Source organism: Marmota marmota, unplaced genomic scaffold (genome assembly GCF_001458135.2).
Source record: "Marmota marmota marmota unplaced genomic scaffold, marMar, whole genome shotgun sequence".
In the NCBI taxonomy this organism is placed as follows: domain Eukaryota; kingdom Metazoa; phylum Chordata; class Mammalia; order Rodentia; family Sciuridae; genus Marmota; species Marmota marmota.
Window position 1 is genome coordinate 15,730,541 of NW_026000205.1, and position 22,758 is coordinate 15,753,298.

Consider the following 22,758-nt stretch of genomic DNA (forward strand, 5'->3'; position numbering starts at 1 on the left):
GCCCCCCCCCCCGCCCCAATTCCTTGAGCAATTTACAAAATGGGAACTCTGTGACCTTGGCTGCAGTGAGCCAAATGTACTTAGCTCCTTTTAGATGGGAAATCACCACTTGAAAAAAAAAAAGAAAGAAAAAAAAAGGAGGGAGCAAGGCTTCTAACCATCTCTTCTCTAGAGGGGACAGAAGAAATAAGAGCAAATAAGGCCTGGCTCCCTGGCTCCTTCTCTCCCTTGGGATTCTGAGAGTAAGGAACGTGCAAATACTCAAGGTTCCTTGTTTTCTCCCTGATTTATGGAGCCCCCTACAGTAGACCAAAATTCCACCCAAATTTCAGTTGGCTGAACCCATTCAGTGACCAGGAAAATACTCAATGGATCCAAAACGGGAATCTGCAAGGAACCGAAGCTCTGGGATGTTGTGTTTGGCATTAAAGCCCTCTCTCCTGAACCAAGACCAGGAAAGCGGCAGCCAGTTAGATTTTCTACTTTTTACTCTGTTATAAATGAAATCAGTCCCACGTAGATGATCTCATCTACCAGGGCATGTGCGGGTGAGATAAGGCATAGCGGGAAAGCTGGTGCGCTCTCCACTGTGGCTTCAGGAGTCATCAGCCCGGATGGTCAGGTCAACCCCCCAACCAGTGATTTCCAGCACCCCCTTGTCCAGAGTAATCCAGAATCTAATTCGTTTTGCCATCTTACAGAAGGGACATTGTAGGGCAAGCAAAAGTCCTCCCTTGATAGATGGTGTTTTGCCAAACCTGAAGTTATACATTCAGATCAGAAAAGCAGAACTCCACTATAGATTCAAGGATGCTGCTCTGCAAATGGGATATCAGAAGATGCTTTTGGAGGACCCACAGTAGCAGCCTCAGCCCAAGAAGTTAAAACTGAAAACCCCGCTTGCCATGCTCCATCCAACTCTCAGACTGATTTCTGGCAGCCACAAAGGTGTTTGCTGACTACATGTGAAAAGTGTTATCTGAAAGTGCCACAAGGACGCCACTGTTTACAGATTTCTACCTGCCCACCTTGAGGCATAAAGAAAAGTTTACATCTCCATCTGCAACAAGGAACAAAATTACAGGTCTGGTGTCGCTTCTCTCTCTCTCTCTCTCTCTCTCTCTCTCTCTTCTCCTCCCCAGATCAGGTTTCCTTTTGCATCCACCCTTTTTCTGTATCATTCAACATTAAACCCTAAGAGTGAGAAGCAAATGCTCACTGCTACATTAAGTTATGACTTAGTTTTGAGCCGAACAGGTCCCCAGCCCCCAGTGGGCTCTGGAAAGACTTATCTGCTTTGCTCATCGTACTTTGTGTTCAGGGAGGGGGAGGAAGGGGGGGAACAGACTGAGATTTTATATCCAGGATCATGACTCACAAAATTCTAGCATGATTTTCCAGGGACGGTTCATGTAGAAGTTTTGTAAATTCTGATGACAGGAGAACACAGGGAAAGCCACTTCATGGAGGGATGTCCCACACTGATTTGTCCTCTGCACCTCAGAGCCTCGCTGTCTCCCACAATCTCCACCGGACAGTGAGGAGAGCAAACCCTTCAGATTGTGAATCCTGAATCAAGAAAGGCCCAGCACCAGCCTGGTGACTATGCTCCGGACTGAGTTCCTCTGGGTGATTAGGGGGTTTCTCCAAAGCCTGCTGACCTGACTGTGTAGGCGAGGTAGTGCCACACACTCGCACATGTAGTGCCACACACTCACACAGGTAGTGCCACACACTCGCACAGGTAGAGGCTACACTGGAATCCTGGGAAAAGAAGTTGGGTTACTTCCACCTGTGTCTATTGAGCTCATCTAAACAGTAGGGACTCCCGGTGTCTGATGTCATTAGAGTCACTGTAGGTCTGGAAAAGGTGACAACATCCTACCACGGATGCTCTCTGGATTCGGGTGGGGAGAGAAAATCTACCAGCACAGTAATTCTGTCTTCCTCAGTGGAAAAAAAAAAAAAATGGCTCTTTTGGTGCAAGTGAGTAACTCATGTTTAGTGGGAACACTGTCAGGGGCATAACCTGCCTCCTGGAGGACACCATGCTGAAGGTACTCAGGAGAGCAGGGCCACCCAGGAGCCACTGCCCACCAGCCCAGTTTGGTACGGCACCCACCAGATCAGAGGAGGAGTGACAGGAGGCGGATTACAAAGGCAGCAGGAAGTCTAGCATGCATCAAGGGGTGAAGCAGGATAGCAGCCGTGAGGGTGTTTCAATGTCTTAAATCCACTCGCTGTAAAGTGACAGCCCGTTTCTCCTTCAAAACACAGGTGAGGCACACACATAGCCACCCTCAGCCACAGACACCACCCCCCCCCCCCCCGTGTGAATGAGTTCGGGGTATCCATTCATTCCAGGACTCACAGACTCCTGTGAGCTTTTAGTGTGAGCCAGGCCCTGTGGAAGGTTAGGGGACAAGCAGGTCTGCCACTGGGTACGGAAGCTCCTCATGGTGCAAAGAGCCTGGCCGAATGCACAGGGAGCCAAGAGAGCAGGTCAAAGGTGTGGCACCAGGGGCAGAGGGTGGCCGGCAGCAGCTTAGCCCTGGTGAGGGGAGGGCTGGGGCAAGCGAGCATGACCCGAGAGGTAGTGGGGTCCCGGAGGAGACCCACAGGACAATGAGACTTTGAGAAGAGCATGAGAGAAGGAGGAGAGGGGAGGAAGGGTCCTGCATCCCCCCATCCTGAGTGGATCCTGGTGAGGGAAAGCCAGGAGCCCAGGGTGCTAGCAGGAGGGGGGAAGGGGGCCCTCATACAGACAGAAGCACTCCCAGGTCCCTCCGAGGAAGGGAAGGGGAGGGGAGGAATAGGGACCAAGAGAGAAGCAGAGTGAGAGAGAGAGAGAGACTTTGAAGGCCTAATGGGGAGGGCAGGAAAATATGGGTGACACCAACAAAAGGTAGCCTGACAGCTCTGTCCCACCCTAGCACTCAGTGACCACAGGGCAGCTTACACCCCCATCCCTGGGAATTCTGCAGGCAAAGCTGTGCCACCCCTAAGCCCAGCCCTGGTCAGCAAACATCCTGAAGAATGCAGAGTCACAGGTGGCCCTGTGCTGGCCCCTCCGGCACAGGAGAGGGAAGGCCGAGTGGGCCCCTGATGGGGGGCAGAGGTCAGCACTCCCTCCCAAGATCTCCTAGACCCAGCCAATCTGGAAGCTCCGAGCAGAGAAACTCTCACGGGACAAGAGCCCTGCCTCCTAGACTGGGCCTCAAGGGTGCTGAGGGAGAAGGTGATTTTCAAGTTAACGGGTCAGCAAAGATGGAGCACCCCCACCCTCACCTGAGCCCTCTGAAATAAGCCCCGCCCTTAACACCAAGAGCCTCCTGGGCCAGCAGGCTGCCTCCTCCGGCCATCATACACCTGCTTCTTGCTCTATGCCAGGGCAACCTGAAGGACACAGGACCAACAACAAGTGACCCTAAGGACACACCAGGCACTAGGTTCCATGCTGGGCACCAAGCTGAGGTGGGTGGGGGAGGGGCTGTGTTGGATTCACCTCCCAGTCCCTCGCCTCTGAAAGAGGCCCAGAGTCCAGGAATGTTGGGGGACAGGGAGCGAGGGGAGAAAAAAGGGAAGTGGAGAGAGGAGGATGGTAGAAAGAAGGGAGAGGGGACGGAAGAGGAAAGGAAGGTGCAGATGAAGAATGGAGGAGCAATGAAGCAAGGGCGGGTTCTCCTCCCCCTCCCCCAGCCCTGTCCCCCTCCCCCACTAGGAGCAGGCTATGCTCCTAGAGAGAGAGAGGGTCACACTTCCCAGGGGCCGCTGGGAGGCCCAGCAGTAAGCTGTCACTGTTCACTGCAGATCCAGGGAAGGCCGGGGCAGCTGGGAACCAGGTAAACCATTTTCCATCCAGAAAAGAGCCAGGAAAGAAAGGTCCTGAGAAAGAGCCAGCCGGATGCCTTCAGCCCCCTGCCAGAGAAGGGCGCAGCTGACAGGAGAGGAGACACAGGTGGGTGCCCAGCAACCCAACCCGCCACTTCTGAGGCATAGGCTCTTCCCGGACACAAAGCACAGAGCCCCTTTCTCAGTGCTTGCTACCTGGGGACCTGCACTGTCCCCCAAGGCTCTGAGTCCTCCCAGCAGCCCAGAACTCAATATTCTGAAGTTCCACTAGGAACAAGGACCCTGCCAAAAAACAGCACCTGCTCAAGATAGATTTCAAGTTCAGCACCCAAGCACGGAGGGACTTTCTCTTTCTTGAAAACTCTGAGAGATGAACATGGCCCCAAGTGACCCAACCATTGCCCCTTGGAGATTCCAACAGGAATCCGGGGCAGTGGCACATGCCTGTAATTCCAGCAACTCAGGAGGCTGAGGTAGGAGGATCACAAGTTCAAGGCCAACCTCATCAACTTAGTGAGACCTTGTTACAAAATAAAAACTGCAAAGTACTGAGGATGTAGTTCAGTGATAAAATGCTTCTGGGTTCAATCACCAATACCCTCAAAAAAAATTCCAATAGGAGAGGGCTCCTAGTGAGGAAAGGTACCTGGGAAAGTGGCCTTAGAGAATCATCCACTCATTCTACAATTATCAGGTTGGCATCGATGTTGTATGGACAAAGTATACACCTGTGCAGAGCTGATGTTTTAAAGAGAATATCCAAATAAAAGTGAAATACAATGTTAGCAAATCATAAGATTTAAAAAGAAAAATGATATGGACATGGTGATGAATGCCTACAATCTCAGCAACTCAGGAGGCTGAGGCAGGAGGATTGCCAGTGCAAAGCCAGCCTCAGGAACTTAGTGAAGCCCTAAGCAACTTAGTAAGACTATGTTGAAGCAAATAAAATAAAATAAAATGGGCTGGGGATGTGGCTCAGTAGTTAAGTGCCCCTGGGTTTAATCTCCAGTACCATAAATAAATAAATAAATGTGGGAGAGGGGACAAAGATGAAGAAAATGACAGTGACAGAAGCTATTATAGATAAGGCAATAGAGAAAATTTCTCTAAGGAAGTGTCATCTGATGAAACACCAGAATAGAGGAAGGAAGGGAGTTTTGGGAAATCTGGGTTAAGACTTTACAAGGAGAGCAAACGGGAAGTGCTAAGGCCCTGAGGTCAGAAGGATGGTGCATTCAAGGAGCAGCAAGACCTTCCATGTGGCTAGGGTGTGGGACAACAGGAGAAGTTGCACCAGTCATGATCCATACACACCCTGTAGGCATGGAAAGAAATTCGGTTTTTGTCCTGAGGCTTTGGTGGTTTTGAGCAAGGGAATGGCATGATGTGATTTTGTATTGTACAGACATCACTCTGCTGCTGTGAGAATAGAGATGGGGGACACCAGTGGGGAGACGGCTGCAGCCATTCAGGTGAGCAAGGAGCTGGCTCCACCCCTGAGAGAGGAGCTGTGGCAGAGGAGAGAAGCCGCAGTCTGGGGATGAGCTATATTACAGAACGCCAAGAGCAAGCAGGACCCAGAGCCAACCTGGGCTCATCCTGGCCCAGGAACCTGGGCTCATCCTGGCCCAGGAACCTGGGCTCATCCTGGCCCAGGAACCTGGGCTCATCCTGGCCCAGGAACCTGGGCTCATCCTGGCCCAGGAACCTGGGCTCATCCTGGCCCAGGAACCTGGGCTCATCCTGGCCCAGGAACCTGGGCTCATCCTGGCCCAGGAACCTGGGCTCATCCTGGCCCAGGAACCTGGGCTCATCCTGGCCCAGGAACCTGGGCTCATCCTGGCCCAGGAACCTGGGCTCATCCTGGCCCAGGAACCTGGGCTCATCCTGGCCCAGGAACCTGGGCTCATCCTGGCCCAGGAACCTGGGCTCATCCTGGCCCAGGAACCTGGGCTCATCCTGGCCCAGGAACCTGGGCTCATCCTGGCCCAGGAACCTGGGCTCATCCTGGCCCAGGAACCTGGGCTCATCCTGGCCCAGGAACCTGGGCTCATCCTGGCCCAGGAACCTGGGCTCATCCTGGCCCAGGAACCTGGGCTCATCCTGGCCCAGGAACCTGGGCTCATCCTGGCCCAGGAACCTGGGCTCATCCTGGCCCAGGAACCTGGGCTCATCCTGGCCCAGGAACCTGGGCTCATCCTGGCCCAGGAACCTGGGCTCATCCTGGCCCAGGAACCTGGGCTCATCCTGGCCCAGGAACCTGGGCTCATCCTGGCCCAGGAACCTGGGCTCATCCTGGCCCAGGAACCTGGGCTCATCCTGGCCCAGGAACCTGGGCTCATCCTGGCCCAGGAACCTGGGCTCATCCTGGCCCAGGACCCTGGGGACATGGGGCACTAACCCCCAAACCAGCCCCTGCCTGGGTCTCGGGTATGTTACCCATGGGGTTCTCACACTTTGACATCTTGAGGCCTTACTGAGCCCTGCAGACCCACCTATCCCAGGGTGGCCTATTTCTAGAGATGGCAAATGATGCTCCCTTCCCCCAGCCCTGGCAGCTGCATCCATGTCCATAGGTAAAACAACCTAGCCAAAGTCCATACCCCAGCCACCAACTTTGTGGGGCTCTCACAAGGCTCTGACACTTGTAATCATTATCCCCCGGCCCTAGAAATCCAAGGTCAGAAACTGGGTGTCTAGAGACAGCTCCCTCACCCCAGATGCTGCTGAAATTATTACAACCAGTCAATCCCAAGCCTATGAACTCTGCCCTGCCTTGCCTTGCCTGACAGATCCATGGTAGAGGCCCTTGCCCACTTTCCCCCTCTCCCTCTGCCTCCTGACCCACCCTAGGGCTCCCCCCGCCCCATGCCCCTTCTTCTTGGGAACTGTGACAAACCAGTGCTTCAGTGGCAGTTATTCCCCATGCCCAAATAATCATAAAACCTACACTGTAAGACATCAAGTCTAGAGTCACTAAAACATTACTGGTAGAGGAGAGGACAGAGCCCAGAGTGCAAGCTAGGCCTGCTGAAGATAGCACCCAGCTCACCACGGAGCCACCACCCTCCTCCCACAGGACATATCATGCACCCTGAGAAATGGTCACCCTCTCTTCTAACTGCTGCTGGAGCAGATGCCCAAGAAGCTAGTGTACAATAGCCATGAAGTGTCTCAAAGCAGGAGATGAACTCTAGGAACTTGGACAGATCTTTCCTAAGCCCATGGATCTACTCCACAGGGTCCCCAACTGTCCCCCTGAGGTCAGGTCTGCAAACTCCAACAAGCTGCAGCATCCTTAAGTGTGGGTGTGCGCGTGCATGCTGGGTACACACACATGCATGTGCCTGTGTGTGTGTTCACATGAATGTTGGTGGGTGGTGGCAACTGACACCCTGATGCAGAGCCCAGCACCCTACAAGGCAGCTCAAAGTGTATGACACGGAGTACACTGGGCTGCCCAGACATGCTTCCAAAGGAAGCCTCTTCTTTCATTTTAAAACAAAGGTAACTTTGATGGAGAAGCTATTTGATACCTGTTCGATCTAAATGCTTTCAGGATACACAGACATCAGACGCTCCCAGAAACCTGAGACCCTGCGTTATCATCCCAGAGCTGGGATGATAAAAGATGAGTGGCGGGCTCCTTCCTACCAGCTTGCTTAGCCGGTGCATGTATTTTTACATGCTTTAGCATGAAAAAAAGCTAAGCTGCTCAGAGCCAATCAAATTACGTCCCTGTCTCTTTAATAAACAAATCCATGTGCACATTAACAGTGTTGAAAATTCAATTTAAACTCTTTGTCTGTTGCTGCTTACTCTAAAGATGGTCTTTCTTAAACAACAGAACACCAAGGAGTCGTTAGTGCTCTCTCTTCATTACTTCAAAAAACCAATCATTAGACACCAGAGTATATACGTAATTAGAAAATCACTTCCTTTGCAATCCAAGCTAAGTAGTTTACATACTGTAATTACAGGGACAAAATCAATTTTTAATCATTTCCCTGATTGGGCTCATCAGCTCTGTGGGAACATTGTAACCTGCTTGTTGTGCAAAAGCAACATCTGGGCTAAAACAATTACCCTTTGTTTGCTACAATATTCCTTAAATCTTTTTGCTTGCATAAAAAATGAAAACATGAAGACAAGATATTTGGATGTCTTTTTGTCCTTGATCAACATATATCCGAAAGTTCTCCTCGTGACGTGAGCTTAATGTTCCCCGGAATTTACGGTTTAACAGTACACATCCAAGGAATGTATTTTTTCAGTGAGATAAAAGTATCTGATTGTTTTAAAGATCCATTCAGCTGCCTAATTGTTCCATAGCTAACACATGGTATTCAAACAGCCCACACATTACAAAAGCTCATCTGGGTAATCATGGGCAACTATTATTGAGATGGTTTACACTTTTCTAATACAAATGAATGGATTTTATCAAAATTTAAAAAAAAAAAAACTAAAAAGCTGAGTATGTGTGAAAAATAGTTGGTATGAATTGGCAAGGCGAGGCTGAGCATTTTGTTCTCTTAATAGGAAATGACCTCATTTACACTGGAGTAATAATTAGTACTGCTTCACTGACAGTTAAGAAAAAAAACTTTCCCAGTATAATAAGGCAGCATCTCCTTTGTTAGGAGATCTACATTGATTATTAACCCTTGCCAAGAAACTCCGAGTCTAACTCTGCGTTCCACTGGGCTCATGCTTGCTGGCAACAGATAAAAATATCTGTTTTGGAGACCGTTGCCTCTCACCCAGATTTCCAAAGTTTTGCATCTGAGCTTTTAAGTGACAATCTGAAACACTTGGTGTCCTCTTTGAAGAAACATAGAGCCCCCACCAACCCACCCCACCCCACCCCACAGCCAGGGAGAGCCCCCTTCGGCCCCCTGAACTCCCCCGGTGGCCCTGGTCCTCCCCATCCTTTTGAAGTTTATTGGCTTTGATTATGGCTTGCAAGTCTCCCAACCTACAATTAATTCATAGTCAAAACAGCCTGCAAAGGGAAAAGGAGAGAGGGAAAGTGAAGAGACTGAAGATATCCTTGCTGGTGGTTCAGCCCCAAGCTGATGGTGCAGGAGATAGGAGCATTTGAGCCATTAAAGAATTACAGTCTGGGAAGCAGCTAGAATTTATTTACACACACACACACACACACACACACTCACACACACACTCACACATACACATGAGTCCTTCTGAAGGGATTTGTTCATTGACCAACCCATTCCTGAACTTAAAAAGAGTAGCAACTAACATTTATTGAGCATGTGCCCCCAGGGTTCCCAGAATTAACACACACAGTCTCACTTGATCCTCACAATATTCCTATGAGGTAGGTACTGTTACCATGTTCATTTATTGATGAGAAAGTGAGGAAATAACCCTGAAGTCATGTGGCCAAGGTTAAGAGCTCCTGCAGAGGGGAGGCAGAGTCTGAATCCAGGTGGGCTGAAATCCTGGTCTGTGCTGTGAATCCCATAGCCACACTGGGGAATATCCTTTTCCTTCAGCCTACAAAAGCCCCATCTCCAGGACGGTCGAGTCTGCCCAATGCCCACTATTCAGAGATCTCTGACGGTCCCCACTGCTGTGCCCTTAGGCACACACAGTCGTTGGCACCATGTTGCACATAGATCCCTACTGCTCATCCCAAGGAGGGAGATTCTGATGCAGGACAGGGTGGAGAGCAATTCATCCTGTAGCCCGGTGTTGGGCAAGAAGCACAAGACAGAGGCACATGTTTTCTAGACAGCTTGGGACCCCAGGTGTCCAGCTGCCGTGCTGGTGAATCCCCAGAGCCTGAACACACCCAGGATGGGGTTCTCCAGCCTGCCCAGAAGCCACTGCCTCTGGCAGCCAGTGCATTGGCAGGCTCCCCAGAAACTCACCTTACCCAATTTCTTTGTCCAACCCGGCCCCTGATCTCACACTATTCCTGGGATCAATCCTACATCAGTTCAAGACTTGAAGGGATGGCAAATCCAAGAGGGCCAATTCTGGCCCTCAAAGACAGTGTGATACAAGAAGAAAAGCCCTTTCTTTCTTTTCTTTTCTTTTTATTTTTTGTGGCACTGGGGATTGAACCCCATATCCCCAGCCCATCCATATACATATATTTCTTACTTTGGTATAATTTTTTTAAAAGGGGTAGTTTTCTATTTCACCTGTACTACTGCAGGTGATGTGGCCATCCAGGTATCTGTTTACTAAATATTGTTTGTGCATTCAGCCATCACATAGAGCTATACTGTCTGATTTGGTAGCCCCTAGTCACATGTGGTGATTGAGCAATTAAAATATGCCCAATCCAAATTGAGAGGTGCTTGTACATTTAATATATACATCACAATTGGACGAATGCATAATGTCTCATTAATGTTCTTTATGCTTTTTATATGTTGAAATGATAACATTTTGGATATATTGAATTAAACAACATGTGATCTTAAAATCAACTTTACCTGTTTCTTTTTACAAGTTTCAATGTGGCTATTAGAAAACTCAAAATCTCATAGGAGACTTGCATTTGAGGTTTGAATTATATTTATAAGATATGGAGCCAATTTTGAGCTTAGCAAAATATCAGGCCATTTTTGACACCTGAATTGGACCATTCTAAAAATTCACGTGATTTCGGAAGCAGGTTTTTTAAAAAAAAAAATGTACTATCAGCAATATTACATTGAAGTATTGGTCCCAGAGATCTTCTTTGGGGCCAGAGTGAAACCTACACAAGTTCCAGATGAACCGTCTTGGGTCCCTTTTACAAGGTCAATCTTCTGTCCCAGCTTGTTTACCTTTTATTTTATAAGACTGTTTATTCAAGCAAGATCTGCTCGTTGGAAATTTGGAACATGCAAGTTACTAGAAGAAAGAAAAGAATAAAAGTCTGTAATTCTTTCAGCTATGCGTTTCATGCTGCTCTTTTGGTGCATTTCTTTCCACTCTTGTCTGTGTATATGTGTTTGTGCAGGTGGTGTGTGTGTGTGTGTGTGTGTCCACAAACATAGTTGAGAACATATTTCATAGGCATCTTTGGCTTCAAGTTTCACAAACTCTCAAGTCCTAAATGCGAATGGATACTTCTTGGCCATATGAAAACATGGGCCATTTAACTGAGGTGTCTGAGTCCCCAGGTATGTTAAAAAGGAAAGGGGTTAAAAGAATAGAAAGACAAGTCACACGCTGAGAGAAAATCTTTGCAAATGACGGACAAATTGGATGAAGACTGGGATTCAAAAAAAAAAAACCTCTGAAAACTTAGCAATAAGAAACAGACCAATTTTTAAAAAACGGGCAAAAGATCTGAACAGATATTTCATCACATACCAAATAAGCATATCAAAAGATGCTCCGTGTCCTGTGTCATTAGGTAATTGCAAATTAAAACAAAAATAAGATACTACTACATGCTTCTTACAAAGGCTCAGATTCAAGACAATGACAACATCAAACGCTGGTGATGATGTGAAGCCACGGGAATTCTTATTCACTGCTGGTGGGAATGCAAAATGGGGCAGCTGCTTTGAAAGACAGTTTGGCAGTTTCCTACAAAGCTAAATATAATCCTACCACACAATCAGGCAATCATGCTTCTTGGTGTTTACACAAATGAGCTGAAGAGATGCCTACACAAAGACCCACACACCAGTGTTGAGAACAGAATGTTTGTAGATTGGCATTTTGTATAACAGAACTGCCAAAATTTGGAAGCCAGAAAATATTCTTAAATAGTTGAAGAGATAAACTGTGGTATATCCATACAAAGGAGTATTATTCAGCAGAAAAAGAAGTGAGCTAGCGAGCCATAAAAACTCACAGAGGCAGTTCAAGGACATATTTTCACATGAAAGAGGCCAATCTATGTGAGAATCTATGTGGTGATTCCAATGTAGTGCTCCAAACCCTTGGAACATTCTGGAAAAGTCCAAACAATGGAAACAGTAAAAAGACCAGTGGTTGCCAGTGTTTCAGAGGAGAAGGGGAAAGATGAACAAGTGGATCATGGGCGATTTGTAAAACACACACCATTTACATTTTTCAAAGTCCAGAGAAGTCCAAATTCACACAAAGAGTGAATTTTATCCAGACCATGGACTTCCGTCAGTAATAATGTATCAATAGCTAACAGGGATTTTTGTATGTTCCCAACACCAACAAAGTGTATGTCTGTGAGAGATATGCCAGTCACCCCAATCTGATCATTACACATTGCATACATGTATCAAAATGCCACACTGTACTTCACAAACATGTACAATTACTATATATCATTAAAATATTTAATTTAAAAAATAAAAAAAAAAATAAGCCAGGTGTCATGGCACATGCCTGTAATCCCAGTGGCTCAGGAGGCTGAGGCAGGAGGATTGCCAGTTCAAAGCCAGCTTTAGCAAAAGCAAGGTGCTAAGCAACTCAGTGAGACCTTGACTCTAAATAAAATACAAAATAAGGCTAGGGATGTGGCTCAGTGGCCAAGTGCCCCTGGGTTCAATCCCCAGTACCCTCCAAAAAATAAATAAAGAAAGATAAATACATAAAAATAAATACATAAATAACATACAAAATGTGTCAACATTGGCTTGTTGATTGTGACACGTCGCACAAACTCAAAATGTTAATAATAAGGTAAACTATGGTGGGGGGAGAGGTATTTGGGAGAGCTCTATCTACTTTCTGTTCAATTCTACTATGTACCTAAAACTACTCTAAAGAAAAAAATAGTCCACTAATTTAGAAAGAAAAAAGGGGGTAAGGAGAAAGGAGAGCTTTGAGGAGGCCTAGGGAAGGCTTCCTCCTGGCTGAGTACTTCCTTTCTGCCCATCAGGACGTCTCTCCAGTGCTTAGGGGTTGGGAACAGCAGCAGAAAGAAGCCTTCTGGCCACCACTCCCCTGATGAACTGATGTCTCAAACCTCCCAAGGAGGCTGCTCGGGCACTTCCTCAAGATGTGCACGTGGATGCCAGAGGCTGGAGACCTCACCCAGACGGGCCTTCACTTCTGTGCACGTGGATGCTGTGGTCATTGTTTCAACGGACAGAGAAGGAATGGACCCAGGTCTCTCCAGGAGAGTCTAAGTCAGCAGACTTCTCAGGGTCCATCTCAGGGTCCAGACTTCTCAGGGACCCCCTTCTCAGGGTCCATCTCCTGGGGTGGCCTTAAGATGGGTGCTCCTCCACATGGATCTCCCCCCAGAGCTCCATCCTTGTTTCTTCCATCTCTGAGACAGAAAAGTGGCTAACTCCAAACACGCAGATAGGGATGAGGCAGAGGTGTGAAAACGCACAGGAATTTGGAGGTGTTTTGGACCATTACTAGGGAAAAGGGTAGCGTTCTTCTCCTTTCTCTTTCTGGGCATAAGTGCAATCAAAATGCTGCTGTCCTAGTGAAACCATTTTTTACCTCTAAATCCATATTGTTTGGCTCCAGCTACTGATTACTCTGGAAAAGGCTGGAAAAAGTCAAGGGCAGACCATTTTGGAGGTCACATAAAATATCTCATATTGTTTTTCTGTGATTTTAGAGTAACAAGAAGTAGTAACCGCCAAAACGGTGGGTCCCTCAAGCACCCCTCATTCTTTAGCGAAATAGGCAAAAATGACAGGTAAAAAAATAATAAGAAAGCTTCCAGAAGCAGGCACTCTGGACAATGCCTGCTGCAGGGTGTGCAAATCCAGGGGGGACAGAAAGGCCCTGGGGGGTCTTGCCCTTTCCTAGCCTGGCCTATTGAGCAGCTATCCACAGGTCCTTTGCTTGTTACAAGGTACAGTTCTTATTCCAGAAAACAGAAATCCAAAACGGTTCACAGGAAGAAAGAAAAAAAAAGTCCTTCCCCTCTCATCTTCCAAGCCTTTCCATTTTGGTAAAGATTTTATAAACATTCTTGGAAAGAGTCTATTCTCTCTCCTCTGCCCACAGGTAACAAGGGATGGCAGATGTTTCAGAAATAGCACATTATAAAAAAAAAATCCAATGTCACTAAAACCAGAATGGAAAATGTTTTATACATTAACAAACATTGTAATGAATTTGCACAACCTTAACCGACTGTATACCCAGCATAATGAAATGGTCTCTATCCTTTCAAAGAAAAAAATTACGTATGCTAGCACATAGCTTTAGAAAAACCATTGTTCTTAAAAAAAAAAAAAAAAAAAAGAAAGAAAAAAAAACCTGCATTTTTCGCAGCTACCATGTAATTTGTGAGATGCATTTTTAAATGATCTGCAACGGCAGCGGGCTTCATCAGTCAGATGATACTGATAGATAATTCACCAAACCGTCACATGATCTTCCATCACTCTAAAAGACGCGAATATATTGCCACAAGCTTTGGGAATAATGGGTGCACCTGTTTACGGTGTCACCTCTGTTTGCTAATTGTCTCCTTGAGCTACATTTTACTTCTAATGCATTTATTTTTGACAGGCAGTGTCTATTTAGAAATCACATTACTTCAAGTGCAATTGTTCTTTTGTCTATCAAGTAAATGAAGTGTTGTTATACAGATTTCAGGTTCTGATTAGTAAAGTATCAGAGCCCCAAAAAGGTCAATCAGTTATTTACCTGAGGTAATAGAAGAATGACAGACATCTTGAATATTCTCCAGCTGGTGGTGTGGGCCATAGCATTATAATTACTCAACTCCACTTAACTTAAATATATATTCCTGGGGTGGGCAGGCTAAGAAGGCACACTCGGAGGACATGCCCAAAGATTTGCATTCCTCAAGAATTGTAGGCAGGTAGGGCTTCTGTTTACATTCATGGGTGTTAATAGATAAAGCAACGCAGTCCCTGGAAGTTCCAACAGCAACAGTCAAATGAGGGTGGGATATTCCTTACCTGTCTGCTCAGACAAATTCTCCTTTAAAAAAGGATGCCTTCAAACAGTGTTTCAGATCACCTTACTCTTCAGGTCTGACTTCATGAGTTAGTTCACATCAACATGAAAGTAATTCCAACCAAAACAAAAACGGATCACCACTCAAGGAAAATAAACAGAGCCCTCTCTGAAAAACTGCAACCTGCTAGAATGGGATTTCCTTTGACTTCCGCCCTACAGCAACATGGTGCCAGCTGCCTCTGTGAGTAGCAGTGCGAAGGCCAGGCCAACAGGGCTGGGGCATCTTCCGATGTACAAGCAGAGGATGGGGACCAACTCGTGCCAGAAGCCAAACTTACACACACCAGCATACGCGGGTTAAGTAACCAGGAGATGGTCACACACCATGGAGAAGGAGAGCCTGAGCACCAACTCGTTACCTGGGGTTCAGATCCAAATGTCTAAGCCGCAAATACCTTCAAATTATTCCTATAGATCATCCACCTGACTTACAGCCCCCAAAGCAACCCAAACCATGAATCAAAGAGACAGTTCTATATTTAGAAATCACTTGTCTCTTAAGTGGATCATCTACGATATTTTTTTATTTCCTCCTGACCTCTCTATCCATGCATTGTAGGATTCCCTGTCCCTTCCTCTCAGGGCTAGACTCTCCCTCCATGTCCCACAGCATTAAATTACCCCTGGTGGAACTTCTAGTTGAGCATCAAGCAAGTCACCAGAGTCACCCCCAAGCCTTGCACACCCAGAGCCTCTCAATAAGTCCTAGTGTCCAACATGCCCCTCTGTGGACTCCCGCCTCTTTCATGGTGGCCAGCCCAGGCAGGTGGCCAGGCTTACGGGGAATTCCAGAGACCACCGCTACTCAACGCACTTGCCAAAAGAAAGAGACACGAAAAGCCACGCTTGCCTTAAGTCACATTCTAAATTGGCTCCCTGGAGCATTCCCCAACCTTGTTCACTAAAGTCGGTGTGTGTTTCCTCAGTGTTTAGCATATGCTATGTAACCTGAGCAGGGCTCCTATTGTATCACTAGTTGTTTTTTCCAAAGTGTTTTCCCATCAGGACCATAATTATATGCAAACTACTTGACTTAGAACCATTCACAGACATGTTTTAAATGTTCACCAGGATACCTCCGCTACCTAACGGAAAGAGGACCTAGGAATCCTTTCTTGGGGACCCCAAGGCCCATGGGATTGGGGAACTCCGACATGCAGAAGAAGAGACCATCCTCAAAAAGCAGAACCTCTGCGACATTTTCCTACTGGAGTGACAATGTCCTCTTCATTCTGCAATTTATTTCAACTCTAAGTACTCTAATCATGGGAAGTACTTTTTGCTTTTTAAACAGCCTGCTTGTTTTTACAGGTCAAGAGCATAAATAAAACAGTCAAGTTGGAAACTTGGAAAGCTCGTTTGTAGGAGAAGGAAGTAGTTATAGATTGTCCATTTGTTCAGACACAAGACAGCTCTCGGGAGAGTTTCACTGTGTAGGGAAGCCAGACCCCTGGACAGCATGTGCTCACTGGGAAGGTCAAGGAGCACCCTCCCTCTGGTCCTGGGGGAATCTCTCTGGATCCCAGACTGCAGACTTGTGAAAAGCACACAAGGGCTACATGCTTATAGAGGTAAAATTTTTAATTTAAAAAATTGGCATCTAAGCCAAATAGTGGTGGGGGTAAGAAATGGACTACCACCACCAACCTCGGATGCACGCCTGAGCTGTGATTGGGACATCTTGCAATGGTGAGTACCCTGAAGTGCTTGCTGTGGCAACTCTAAAGTGGTTCCTGAAGGACAAAATTAAGTGCCTACCAATTACAATACAGAATCCAAACACCAGATTAGCTCTCAGCTGCGGAGGATCTCAGGAAAAGCCTTGAAGCCAACGTACTTAAGATGGTTAATATCTTCATAGGGGTGCGGAGGAAAGATGGAAGGAAGAGAAAAAGGAAGGGAGTTAGGGAGATGGAAGAAAATGATCACTCTATTTTTCCCACCTAATCACTTAGGTGCGCCTCCTGCCAGGAATATCATAACGAAATAAGCAGAATTTATTTGCAGATCTCTCTCTCTCTCTCTCTCTCTCTCTCACACACACACACACACACACACACACACACACACATTGCTAATAAGGTTGATGAAGAAACCTAACACAGCACCTTGAAAATTTACCATCAACACCAGGGCCATTGGAGCAGAGAAATGGGACTAGAATCTATCTGAAGGAAAAACTGTGGGTACAACTTTAAGATTAGTGAGAACTTCCTGTGTTGGAAATCATGGGATGCTTAGGGTTACCTGCAGAAGCCAGGACAGGATGGGCCATGAACCAGAGACTAATGCCAGACAGTAGGCCTTGCCCACCTCCCAGGATGCCAGGCAGAGCATACAAAGAATGGCAGGGCTGGTGGCAGCTGAAAGCCACAATAAGCCTCCACACCACATTTGTATTGCCACCTCTGCTTCTATTTTTCCTTTATTCCGCATGTGCTAAAAGAGTCCCCACCCCACCCCCCCTTTCTTTTTATCAAACATTCCTAATGTAGTGATAAAATGAGGAAGAATGAAAGATTATTATAAAACAGGACTTTTATGGCTAGCGTCTATGGAACAGTCACACTGTTACATATATTTTCTCTAAGTAATCAGGAATGTATTGGTATTTTGAAATTATGTATCTCTAATAACACAAAAGTACTTAAGAACAGAAATAGACAGTAATGGAAAATGCAGTCAACTGTTGACAACATATAGAATTTCTGAAAATAATTTGCAGAGAACAGCACAGCAGATGACTCAAAATTTTCACAAAAATATTTCTTGCCTCCGATAGTCCAATGTAATTCATTTTCTATCTCTGTTCATTAATCATTGTTAAAATTAGTGATCCATTTCTTCCACTCTGCCATCTGCACTCAGCTTCGTAACAAACATGACACCTTCCTGCATAATAAAACCTGACAACTACTAGGATGCATTTCCAAATAGCTTTCTGCATATTTGCACCTCTATAACGGATTCCGTTGTCAGACAAAAGTGGATTATTTAACCAGAGTTCTTTCTTTATCAATTCTGAACACAGATGTGTGTGAGTATGTGTGTGTGTGTGTGTGTGTTAAAATGTGATCAAGGGAAAAAAATCCGTTAATTTTAATTAAAATGACTTTTTCCTGCCTTAAGTAGAAGGTATTTTAAATCCAGGTTATGCCAGCCAATATCACTCATCAGAGCACAGTTGGGAGTATTATGCTTGATATATGAAGTTTACGTAAATAATTCGCGGCTTCATCTTGTAAACTTTTCTAATAAAAATGATCTTGACATTCCAACCTCCTAAAAAATTTTCATTTTAATATCCTGCTCTATTTTGTTTTTCAGTCTTTGATCACAGAATTTCAAATAAATATTTTTTAGGGAAAGACAAAACAACCAAGGAGCAGGGAGATACAGACGAGAACACCAATGAATAATTAAACACATGCCAACCGTTCCCTTGGGGAAGCCACTACTGGGTCCAAACCACAGGGAAGAATTCTTGGTCCTCCTGGATGACATGCCACATGGTGCCAATCAGTCTGACCGTGATGAGGATGGAGATGAGGCTCTGCAAATTGGAACCTTCTCCTTACCCTTTGACAGAGCAGCCTCTTAGGGGGAAAAAAAATGCTGAGCTCTGAAGACAAGAGTGCCCACTCAAATGGCAGAGCAGCTGTCCTGGACTGAGTGGGAGAGGACAAGGTGACATTAGGTGGGACCAAGATGGAAAATGGCCACTTGTGTTCCTTTGCTATTTTGCTCATTCCTAGACTGTCTCTTTTCTCACTGCCCCTTCCTCTGGATATGGCAACCTCTAAGGAGGGACTCCAAAGTCCTTGAGAAACACCTCTCCAAGCAACTCAGTCTCCTCCTGTGTGTACCCTCCTGGCACCTGCCCAGGTGTGGGGAGGCTACCCAGAGGCAGCTGGGACACCTCAAGGAGCTCCCCACTGTACGAGAGGAGACATGTGGTGATGTCTCCAAATCAGAGAGATCCTCTATCAAGGGAGAACTGCAAAGGGACAAAGTTGTCTAACCTGCAGGAGGAGGAGGCTGGAAGAGTACCAGGAAGAAGTTTCTGAGACAAGATGGCATCCGAGCTGTTCAGGACATCAACAGGCAAAAATGAAGAGGAATCGGATCCCAGCCGTGGCAGAGTCTGGGGGAAGATGGCTCCCAAGCACCTGGGTCACATTTGGGGTGGAATGAGGGACTGAATAAGCTATGGGGCTAGTGCTCCCATCCCCATCTCCATGGACACATAGTCACAGGTACAGGGGTGAGATTGAAAAGGTGGCACCCTGAAGTTGCAGACAAGAAGTCACATGCCAAGTCAAATCCAGCAGCACAACACAAGCAAGTCTATAATAATGCACATTTTCTTTTAAACGAAGGAAATGCTGTTAAATAGAGTGGCCAATGAATCCATCAATATCAATCTCTGTTTCTGTCTTTGTATCTCTTCCTCCCTCTGTTTCCCTGTGTCTGTCTCTTTCTATCTCTGTCTGTCTCTCTCTCTCCTACACACACACACACACACACACACAACTATTGACCAAGCAGAACTTTTTGTTTAATCCCCCCGGTTTATCTTCCTCTGTCCTCACAGCCTGGAGTGGAGCTTGGAGCAGATCCCCTAACTAAGCCTGATTAGAATGAGAACAGTCAAAAGACAAACTTTGCAAAAATCAAGGTTTAAAATAGAAATAGCAACTGACCCTCAGCTGCACTGCTGCCGGCTGGGACAGTGACAATAGCGACTCTTTTGTTAAACTTCCCTGTGAGACGTGCTCACCAGACTGGGGTGGGTGTGTGTGTCTGTCTGTCTCTTATATGAGAGAGTGGGAGAAAGGTTCTAAAATATCCACTGCTTAAAAAAAATAAAAATAAAATAATCGCATATTACCATTCACCCCTTAGCAGCCAAAATGTCTGTTGATTCATTTAACATATACAAAATCCAAGCTTCCCTCTATAAAGATTTCAGAACTTGAAACCTTCCATTTTGTCCCTGGCCCTGAACAATAACTCTCTCTCTCTCTCTCTCTCTCTCTCTCTCTCTCTCTCACACACACACACACACACACACACACAACTGGGGGGGAGGGGTCCTGGGAGATGAGAAGAGGGTGTGAACCCCCTCCCCCAGGCATTGTCTCCCAGCCACCGGGCTCCTCTAGCCTGGAGTCCCCTCTTTCCTTCACATGTCTGCGTCCTGACACATTCAATTTCAGGTTATCAGCACATCTGAATTTAGAATACTGATGGGGATAGAGGGCAGGCCTCCCTGGGCTGATTAGCACCATTTAAGAAAGCTTTCGCCAGCCGGCTTCATTGGCTGGGAACGCCACCATGGTGGGTGGCCTTTCTGTATTAGAAGTCAACATGGAGCTGTCTCATTTGAATTAAATATGGACAAAAAGAAAGATCTGATTATGCTTATTCATAGCTAACCTTTCAAGTTCACCAGGCTGCCAAACTTGGAAGTGAAAACTGAAAGTTCCTTCCCTATGTTTCTTATTTTTCTTATTTTTCTCTCACAGTTTGTCAATGATGCCCAAAGTGTGTGTGTGTGTGTGTTTAAATTTCAGCCTAGCCCAGGCTGGGAGTTCCTTTCTAGAAAGATGCATCAGGAAGGATTCAGGGGAAAGCTTTTTAACTTACAGACAGTCAATAAAGGAAAATATGGGGTCTGGTTTTAATCCACAAATAGGTAAAAATAAACACACACACAACTTTGGCTTCAGGAGACTTCTGGCAGCAGAATGGCAGTTGAAAATCTGATTAGCACAAATAACTTTTTGACATGGGGCTGAGGGGGGCAGTGGTCCAGAAAAGACCTAAATGTACAGAAGGCCAGAGTCGCTGAGTTGAGAATGACCCCCTCCTTCGCAGTAGCACTTACCTGTACGTCTTCACTCTCACAGGGAAACACACACACCCCATTGTTTTTAATTCCCCTCCTTCCGCAACATGGGCAACTCCTTCAGCACAGAGTTAATTAAAGAAGCAGGGGAGTGTCTGGCTCCAGTAGGTTCTGTTGCAAACTCCATAGTAATGACACCGAGTGTAGACGCTACAGGGTCATGGGGTCCAGACTCTAAGACAGGACAGGGACCCAGGAAATACTTTCCATGACCATTATGTGCAAAGTCAACTCTAGCATCCACAAACCAACCAAGGCTCTGGTCCCATTCAATCCAATAACCAACAGTTATTGGACATTAACTATGGGCCAAACACTGCGTCATCTCAGATTTTCACAGAGAAAATGGCACACACTGGTCCCACCCAGTCACCTCCTCTGGGTCCATTTCCTCTACTGCCCACTCTGCCTCTCTAGGACCCCAGGATTCCCTCTGTCGCAGGGATCTCTGCCAAATGGCAGGAGGTCTTCTCCACACTTACCCATCTCTGAACACCCATACTGATGGGTTGGCCCCCCAGCACACTTACCTGTGATAGGTCCCTCCCATGGAGGTTGGTCCTGTGTCTACATTTGGGTGGTCTGTTTCATGAGGGCAAAAACCACATCTCAAGCTCTTTGGAGTCATCCTCAGAAAGCTCCAAAGATTGAACCAACTAACAGTAGCCAGCCATCTGGACACAGAGGAGGAGGCTGGGTGAGAGTGGCAGAATCGAGGCAGTCCCCTCTCCAGGAGGTGAGTTCCACCATATTCCCACCTCTACAGGGAAATGACACTATGCTCAGCGTTCTTTACCAACTACCCAGATCCCTCTGAGCACCCAGCAATCAAGACCTCCGAGAACCCTGCAGCAGCCCATGGATCCCAGCAAGACACATGCAGTTCCTGGTCAAGTTACTTCTCCAAATCTGTAGCCTCTGTGCAGCCCCCTTTCCTCAGGGGCAGCAGCAAAGAAGCTGAGCTCAGAAGCATAGGAGTGTTTTGCTCCTCCTTCTCCCAGTCCCTCAACCCACAGCTTTGAAACACAAACGGCCAAACACAGCCTATAGCTGGGCATCCGGGAAGGTCCTTGGTGGCTTCTTAGTCAGCACGAGCCCTGTGCTTTGGCTGTATATCAGTCAGCCTAGTTACTCAGCACAAGGGTTTCTGTCATTTTGATCCCTCAGGGAAACTCAGTTCAGTGTCTCCCTTCCCACCTGTACCTGGAGGACCCATGTCCAGGACCGCACTTTGGAAAGGAAGGAAGAGAAGACAGGAGGAGACCATTCAGGCAGGCGGAGGTGCTTTCCCCTGGGATCTGTCTGCCCGAGGAGGAACACCAGAGTAAGGGGTCTTATTTGTCTTTTATGGGTTGGTGGAGTTTGTTTTTCTTATGAAACACCACCGCCACCACCTAAACCAAACCCACATTTCAGTAAGGGCTAAGCTCTATTTCTCATTGCTGGCTTTGAACCTGCAGACCTCCCATGGTGCCAGTAATTGCACTACCAACAAGACACAGAAGTGCACCCACAAGCAGCGTGAGGCTGGAAGAGTGGGTGGGACTCCTATCAATAAAACATTCACCCAGGATGTGCCTGCCACACATCTGCCAGCAGCAGGAGCCCTTCCTGGGAGTTGGTCAGGGAGGCTCAGGGAATGCTCATTACCTTCCCTCCCAGCAGCCATCCCCACACCTCTGCCATCCACAACCTCCTTCGCCATTGCCACCATAGCTTTGTACCTCTTGGACTGTTCTTTGCTTAATAGTCTTCTTTAAATTAACTCTGAATCAAGTCTCTCTCTTTTTTAACTTAGCCTCACCTTAAGCAATATCATCAGCAAAATCACAGCTATAATATGCTCATTATATTTCTCTAATAGGTCTTAAAATACTGAACTGTTAAAACTTAAAATACCTGTATCATCTAAAATTGTCTCACGAAGTGCAAGCAACATTTGAAGAGACCTCAATGCGTGCAGCTCAGACTGGGTATATGGGACAGGCCAGGCAGTCTGAGATCTGGAGCACAAGGGTCTCCATTTCTCTCTCTCTCTCTCTCTCTCTCTCTCTCTCTCTCTCTCTCTCTCTCTC

At 46.6% G+C, this 22,758-nt stretch overlaps 1 protein-coding gene across 6 annotated transcripts in view; it reads right to left on the reverse strand.

Moving 5' to 3' along the window:
- Window positions 1–22,758, reverse strand: part of Znf536 (zinc finger protein 536) — a 436,688-nt gene that overhangs the window by 381,675 nt on the left and 32,255 nt on the right. The gene's annotated exons all lie outside the window — the stretch shown is intronic.